At 43.2% G+C, this 6,157-nt stretch overlaps 17 non-coding genes across 17 annotated transcripts; all 17 read left to right on the top strand.

The window, feature by feature from the left end:
* Window positions 1-1,554: 1,554 nt before the first annotated feature.
* LOC137927855 (5S ribosomal RNA) lies at window positions 1,555-1,673 on the top strand. Its single transcript, XR_011107986.1, has one exon. It is a non-coding gene; the product is annotated as a 5S ribosomal RNA (ribosomal RNA).
* A 154-nt stretch (window positions 1,674-1,827) lies between these two features.
* Window positions 1,828-1,946, top strand: LOC137927854 (5S ribosomal RNA). Its single transcript, XR_011107985.1, has one exon. It is a non-coding gene; the product is annotated as a 5S ribosomal RNA (ribosomal RNA).
* A 153-nt stretch (window positions 1,947-2,099) lies between these two features.
* Window positions 2,100-2,218, top strand: LOC137928050 (5S ribosomal RNA). The gene has a single exon (XR_011108173.1). It is a non-coding gene; the product is annotated as a 5S ribosomal RNA (ribosomal RNA).
* Window positions 2,219-2,372: 154 nt separating this feature from the next.
* On the top strand, window positions 2,373-2,491 carry LOC137928049 (5S ribosomal RNA). The gene has a single exon (XR_011108172.1). It is a non-coding gene; the product is annotated as a 5S ribosomal RNA (ribosomal RNA).
* Window positions 2,492-2,645: 154 nt separating this feature from the next.
* On the top strand, window positions 2,646-2,764 carry LOC137927853 (5S ribosomal RNA). The gene has a single exon (XR_011107984.1). It is a non-coding gene; the product is annotated as a 5S ribosomal RNA (ribosomal RNA).
* A 154-nt stretch (window positions 2,765-2,918) lies between these two features.
* On the top strand, window positions 2,919-3,037 carry LOC137928048 (5S ribosomal RNA). The gene has a single exon (XR_011108171.1). It is a non-coding gene; the product is annotated as a 5S ribosomal RNA (ribosomal RNA).
* A 154-nt stretch (window positions 3,038-3,191) lies between these two features.
* On the top strand, window positions 3,192-3,310 carry LOC137927852 (5S ribosomal RNA). Its single transcript, XR_011107983.1, has one exon. It is a non-coding gene; the product is annotated as a 5S ribosomal RNA (ribosomal RNA).
* Window positions 3,311-3,464: 154 nt separating this feature from the next.
* LOC137927851 (5S ribosomal RNA) lies at window positions 3,465-3,583 on the top strand. Its single transcript, XR_011107982.1, has one exon. It is a non-coding gene; the product is annotated as a 5S ribosomal RNA (ribosomal RNA).
* Window positions 3,584-3,736: 153 nt separating this feature from the next.
* LOC137927850 (5S ribosomal RNA) lies at window positions 3,737-3,855 on the top strand. Its single transcript, XR_011107981.1, has one exon. It is a non-coding gene; the product is annotated as a 5S ribosomal RNA (ribosomal RNA).
* A 154-nt stretch (window positions 3,856-4,009) lies between these two features.
* On the top strand, window positions 4,010-4,128 carry LOC137927849 (5S ribosomal RNA). The gene has a single exon (XR_011107980.1). It is a non-coding gene; the product is annotated as a 5S ribosomal RNA (ribosomal RNA).
* A 153-nt stretch (window positions 4,129-4,281) lies between these two features.
* LOC137928047 (5S ribosomal RNA) lies at window positions 4,282-4,400 on the top strand. The gene has a single exon (XR_011108170.1). It is a non-coding gene; the product is annotated as a 5S ribosomal RNA (ribosomal RNA).
* A 154-nt stretch (window positions 4,401-4,554) lies between these two features.
* Window positions 4,555-4,673, top strand: LOC137928046 (5S ribosomal RNA). Its single transcript, XR_011108169.1, has one exon. It is a non-coding gene; the product is annotated as a 5S ribosomal RNA (ribosomal RNA).
* Window positions 4,674-4,827: 154 nt separating this feature from the next.
* Window positions 4,828-4,946, top strand: LOC137927848 (5S ribosomal RNA). Its single transcript, XR_011107979.1, has one exon. It is a non-coding gene; the product is annotated as a 5S ribosomal RNA (ribosomal RNA).
* Window positions 4,947-5,100: 154 nt separating this feature from the next.
* Window positions 5,101-5,219, top strand: LOC137928045 (5S ribosomal RNA). The gene has a single exon (XR_011108168.1). It is a non-coding gene; the product is annotated as a 5S ribosomal RNA (ribosomal RNA).
* Window positions 5,220-5,373: 154 nt separating this feature from the next.
* On the top strand, window positions 5,374-5,492 carry LOC137927846 (5S ribosomal RNA). The gene has a single exon (XR_011107977.1). It is a non-coding gene; the product is annotated as a 5S ribosomal RNA (ribosomal RNA).
* A 154-nt stretch (window positions 5,493-5,646) lies between these two features.
* LOC137927845 (5S ribosomal RNA) lies at window positions 5,647-5,765 on the top strand. Its single transcript, XR_011107976.1, has one exon. It is a non-coding gene; the product is annotated as a 5S ribosomal RNA (ribosomal RNA).
* Window positions 5,766-5,918: 153 nt separating this feature from the next.
* On the top strand, window positions 5,919-6,037 carry LOC137927844 (5S ribosomal RNA). Its single transcript, XR_011107975.1, has one exon. It is a non-coding gene; the product is annotated as a 5S ribosomal RNA (ribosomal RNA).
* Window positions 6,038-6,157: the final 120 nt, after the last annotated feature.

Raw genomic sequence — 6,157 nt, 5'->3', positions numbered from 1 at the left:
GCGTTCAGGTTGTTTTTTATGATAACAATTCCAATTATTAATATTTTGTGTTTTTATTTTCTAGTAACAAAAGGTGATTTTTTCAGGCCGATCACACTGCCATCTCGTAGCATTTAGATGAGTCCGCTGTCGTTACTCTGCCATTTCAATATTTTCCCTGTAGATGGCGCTCTTCTTCGCCAAATAAATACCATACAACCTTAAATTTTTACCCCTCTACGATCAACCCTTATTTTTAAATTGAAAATTAAAAATATTTTTTTTGCAAAACAACATTTGCGGGATCAGCTAGTTATAGATAATATCGAGTTTAACTTACATAAACACAAAAGAAAAAAACGTGGGCAGGTTGCCTACTCGATGCGAAAAGAACTTTCATTAAAGCTGAAGAGTACACCAATACTTCGCTTTGCGTCGTTTTTTTTTTAATTCTATTTTATTTTATTTTTTAAAAGGTGGCAACACTTTTGTTTTTAATTGCGTTACGCCATCAAAACTCGGGGATTCTCTTTCTAACCAAAAATCAACGCAATTTGAATACAGTTTTATTTTCACTTTGTTTTGCTAATTTTAAAAGTTCAGTTTTAATTAAGTAGTGTGTTGTGCTTATTTTAAAAGAGAATAATAAATTTATAAAAATTTTTACGCGTTGTTTCTGGTTACCAAAAAGGTTAATATTATTACAATTTATTTAATTGGCAGAGTTATTTTATTTCTGTTTGTTCAATTTTCTTTTTAAAAAGTAATATTTTCGTGACCCTGGTACCTATCTTCGATCTTTATGTGGTTTGCTATAGAAAATCTTAATTCACTTTGCGGCGTTTCAATTTGCGTCGTGTTTTTCTGAAACGTAACCACTACGCAAAGTGAGGTATTGGCGTATTATATATGTGTCGATCTCTCTCTTACAACCAAAATATATTCCAAACCTTATGTAGACAATAATAAGTTTAATTGAACAATAGTAACGGTTTGAAAATAAAAATGAAACTGCATTGTATACTTATTCTATGTTGATGTTATTGCTCTTAGCTCGAAGGCGTTTACAGCTGCATCGGAGCTGAGTTCACGGAGCGGAAGAATCTGTGAACATAGAAACTAAGAATAAGGCTGGTAGAGCGCGTACCAGTTTCACGATGACGCTCGCACGTAGCAAAGGCCTCTACTTGTGTAAAGCTGTGTTATGAATGTGTTCATTGTTATGACGTGTACATGCGGCATAGTATGTATTATAGTAACAAACATTGTTTAACTTCGCAAAGGAAATACTGAAGATGTCGACTTAGTTTTCAAATTTGTTATACAACGAAAGGCACATACGATACACTGGTAAGTATTGTATGTGAGTGGACGATGAAGTACAAAACTTCACAAGGAAAGATTTCTGAGACCAAGCAGTAGCCATTATTATGTAATGCAATTTCCGCCGATTTATCTATTTAGTGTGGACGTTGAAAAAAAAATATTGAAGAAAATAACAAGGACATAACAAAGAATTAGGATTCGGTTTCGAAGATCACCAAGATGGTGTTTGCGTTTCGAAGACCATCTGTCGCCAACGTCCATACCACGTTGAATACACCGGTTCTCGTCCGATCACCGAAGTTAAGCAACGTCGGGCGCGGTCAGTACTTGGATGGGTGACCGCCTGGGAACACCGCGTGATGTTGGCTTTTTTGGCGTTTTTCTCTCGGCGGTTTCTTTTTAGCGCTCCAATATTCTCAATTCATAAACTTTTATTAATTTTTCATAGGAGATTATTAACAAAAAAATGAAGATTTCTCTCCGATGTCGCGTCTCGCGTTTGCGTTTCGAAGACCAACGGTCGCCAACGTCCATACCACGTTGAATACACCGGTTCTCGTCCGATCACCGAAGTTAAGCAACGTCGGGCGCGGTCAGTACTTGGATGGGTGACCGCCTGGGAACACCGCGTGATGTTGGCTTTTTTGGCGTTTTTCTTTCGGCGGTTCCTTTTTAGCGCTCCAATATTCTCAATCCATGAACTTTAATAATTTTTCATAGGAGATTATTAACAAAAAAATGAAGATTTCTCTCCGATGTCGCGTCTCGCGTTTGCGTTTCGAAGACGAACGGTCGCCAACGTCCATACCACGTTGAATACACCTGTTCTCGTCCGATCACCGAAGTTAAGCAACGTCGGGCGCGGTCAGTACTTGGATGGGTGACCGCCTGGGAACACCGCGTGATGTTGGCTTTTTTGGCGTTTTTCTTTCGGCGGTTCCTTTTTAGCGCTCCAATATTCTCAATTCATAAACTTTTATTAATTTTTCATAGGAGATTATTAACAAAAAAATGAAGATTTCTCTCCGATGTCGCGTCTCGCGTTTGCGTTTCGAAGACGAACGGTCGCCAACGTCCATACCACGTTGAATACACCTGTTCTCGTCCGATCACCGAAGTTAAGCAACGTCGGGCGCGGTCAGTACTTGGATGGGTGACCGCCTGGGAACACCGCGTGATGTTGGCTTTTTTGGCGTTTTTCTTTCGGCGGTTCCTTTTTAGCGCTCCAATATTCTCAATCCATGAACTTTTATTAATTTTTCATAGGAGATTATTAACAAAAAAATGAAGATTTCTCTCCGATGTCGCCTCTCGCGTTTGCGTTTCGAAGACGAACGTTCGCCAACGTCCATACCACGTTGAATACACCGGTTCTCGTCCGATCACCGAAGTTAAGCAACGTCGGGCGCGGTCAGTACTTGGATGGGTGACCGCCTGGGAACACCGCGTGATGTTGGCTTTTTTGGCGTTTTTCTTTCGGCGGTTCCTTTTTAGCGCTCCAATATTCTCAATTCATAAACTTTTATTAATTTTTCATAGGAGATTATTAACAAAAAAATGAAGATTTCTCTCCGATGTCGCGTCTCGCGTTTGCGTTTCGAAGACGAACGGTCGCCAACGTCCATACCACGTTGAATACACCTGTTCTCGTCCGATCACCGAAGTTAAGCAACGTCGGGCGCGGTCAGTACTTGGATGGGTGACCGCCTGGGAACACCGCGTGATGTTGGCTTTTTTGGCGTTTTTCTTTCGGCGGTTCCTTTTTAGCGCTCCAATATTCTCAATCCATAAACTTTTATCCATGTTTCATAGGAGATTATTAACAAAAAAATGAAGATTTCTCTCCGATGTCGCGTCTCGCGTTTGCGTTTCGAAGACGAACGTTCGCCAACGTCCATACCACGTTGAATACACCGGTTCTCGTCCGATCACCGAAGTTAAGCAACGTCGGGCGCGGTCAGTACTTGGATGGGTGACCGCCTGGGAACACCGCGTGATGTTGGCTTTTTTGGCGTTTTTCTTTCGGCGGTTCCTTTTTAGCGCTCCAATATTCTCAATCCATAAACTTTTATCCATGTTTCATAGGAGATTATTAACAAAAAAATGAAGATTTCTCTCCGATGTCGCGTCTCGCGTTTGCGTTTCGAAGACGAACGTTCGCCAACGTCCATACCACGTTGAATACACCGGTTCTCGTCCGATCACCGAAGTTAAGCAACGTCGGGCGCGGTCAGTACTTGGATGGGTGACCGCCTGGGAACACCGCGTGATGTTGGCTTTTTTGGCGTTTTTCTCTCGGCGGTTTCTTTTTAGCGCTCCAATATTCTCAATCCATGAACTTTAATAATTTTTCATAGGAGATTATTAACAAAAAAATGAAGATTTCTCTCCGATGTCGCGTCTCGCGTTTGCGTTTCGAAGACGAACGGTCGCCAACGTCCATACCACGTTGAATACACCGGTTCTCGTCCGATCACCGAAGTTAAGCAACGTCGGGCGCGGTCAGTACTTGGATGGGTGACCGCCTGGGAACACCGCGTGATGTTGGCTTTTTTGGCGTTTTTCTCTCGGCGGTTTCTTTTTAGCGCTCCAATATTCTCAATTCATAAACTTTTATTAATTTTTCATAGGAGATTATTAACAAAAAAATGAAGATTTCTCTCCGATGTCGCGTCTCGCGTTTGCGTTTCGAAGACCAACGGTCGCCAACGTCCATACCACGTTGAATACACCGGTTCTCGTCCGATCACCGAAGTTAAGCAACGTCGGGCGCGGTCAGTACTTGGATGGGTGACCGCCTGGGAACACCGCGTGATGTTGGCTTTTTTGGCGTTTTTCTTTCGGCGGTTCCTTTTTAGCGCTCCAATATTCTCAATCCATGAACTTTATAAATTTTTCATAGGAGATTATTAACAAAAAAATGAAGATTTCTCTCCGATGTCGCGTCTCGCGTTTGCGTTTCGAAGACGAACGGTCGCCAACGTCCATACCACGTTGAATACACCTGTTCTCGTCCGATCACCGAAGTTAAGCAACGTCGGGCGCGGTCAGTACTTGGATGGGTGACCGCCTGGGAACACCGCGTGATGTTGGCTTTTTTGGCGTTTTTCTTTCGGCGGTTCCTTTTTAGCGCTCCAATATTCTCAATTCATAAACTTTTATTAATTTTTCATAGGAGATTATTAACAAAAAAATGAAGATTTCTCTCCGATGTCGCGTCTCGCGTTTGCGTTTCGAAGACGAACGGTCGCCAACGTCCATACCACGTTGAATACACCTGTTCTCGTCCGATCACCGAAGTTAAGCAACGTCGGGCGCGGTCAGTACTTGGATGGGTGACCGCCTGGGAACACCGCGTGATGTTGGCTTTTTTGGCGTTTTTCTTTCGGCGGTTCCTTTTTAGCGCTCCAATATTCTCAATCCATGAACTTTTATTAATTTTTCATAGGAGATTATTAACAAAAAAATGAAGATTTCTCTCCGATGTCGCCTCTCGCGTTTGCGTTTCGAAGACGAACGTTCGCCAACGTCCATACCACGTTGAATACACCGGTTCTCGTCCGATCACCGAAGTTAAGCAACGTCGGGCGCGGTCAGTACTTGGATGGGTGACCGCCTGGGAACACCGCGTGATGTTGGCTTTTTTGGCGTTTTTCTTTCGGCGGTTCCTTTTTAGCGCTCCAATATTCTCAATTCATAAACTTTTATTAATTTTTCATAGGAGATTATTAACAAAAAAATGAAGATTTCTCTCCGATGTCGCGTCTCGCGTTTGCGTTTCGAAGACGAACGGTCGCCAACGTCCATACCACGTTGAATACACCTGTTCTCGTCCGATCACCGAAGTTAAGCAACGTCGGGCGCGGTCAGTACTTGGATGGGTGACCGCCTGGGAACACCGCGTGATGTTGGCTTTTTTGGCGTTTTTCTTTCGGCGGTTCCTTTTTAGCGCTCCAATATTCTCAATCCATAAACTTTTATCCATGTTTCATAGGAGATTATTAACAAAAAAATGAAGATTTCTCTCCGATGTCGCGTCTCGCGTTTGCGTTTCGAAGACGAACGTTCGCCAACGTCCATACCACGTTGAATACACCGGTTCTCGTCCGATCACCGAAGTTAAGCAACGTCGGGCGCGGTCAGTACTTGGATGGGTGACCGCCTGGGAACACCGCGTGATGTTGGCTTTTTTGGCGTTTTTCTTTCGGCGGTTCCTTTTTAGCGCTCCAATATTCTCAATCCATAAACTTTTATCCATGTTTCATAGGAGATTATTAACAAAAAAATGAAGATTTCTCTCCGATGTCGCGTCTCGCGTTTGCGTTTCGAAGACGAACGTTCGCCAACGTCCATACCACGTTGAATACACCGGTTCTCGTCCGATCACCGAAGTTAAGCAACGTCGGGCGCGGTCAGTACTTGGATGGGTGACCGCCTGGGAACACCGCGTGATGTTGGCTTTTTTGGCGTTTTTCTCTCGGCGGTTTCTTTTTAGCGCTCCAATATTCTCAATCCATGAACTTTAATAATTTTTCATAGGAGATTATTAACAAAAAAATGAAGATTTCTCTCCGATGTCGCGTCTCGCGTTTGCGTTTCGAAGACGAACGGTCGCCAACGTCCATACCACGTTGAATACACCGGTTCTCGTCCGATCACCGAAGTTAAGCAACGTCGGGCGCGGTCAGTACTTGGATGGGTGACCGCCTGGGAACACCGCGTGATGTTGGCTTTTTTGGCGTTTTTCTCTCGGCGGTTTCTTTTTAGCGCTCCAATATTCTCAATTCATAAACTTTTATTAATTTTTCATAGGAGATTATTAACAAAAAAATGAAGATTTCTCTCCGATGTC

This window comes from Battus philenor, unplaced genomic scaffold (genome assembly GCF_028537555.1).
Source record: "Battus philenor isolate CCGP_79_NKW_IND1 unplaced genomic scaffold, ilBatPhil1.0.hap1 SCAF_38, whole genome shotgun sequence".
Taxonomy (NCBI): Eukaryota; Metazoa; Arthropoda; class Insecta; order Lepidoptera; family Papilionidae; genus Battus; species Battus philenor.
The sequence above is the reverse complement of the archived record's forward strand: the minus strand, read 5'-3'. Positions and strand labels throughout refer to the sequence as shown.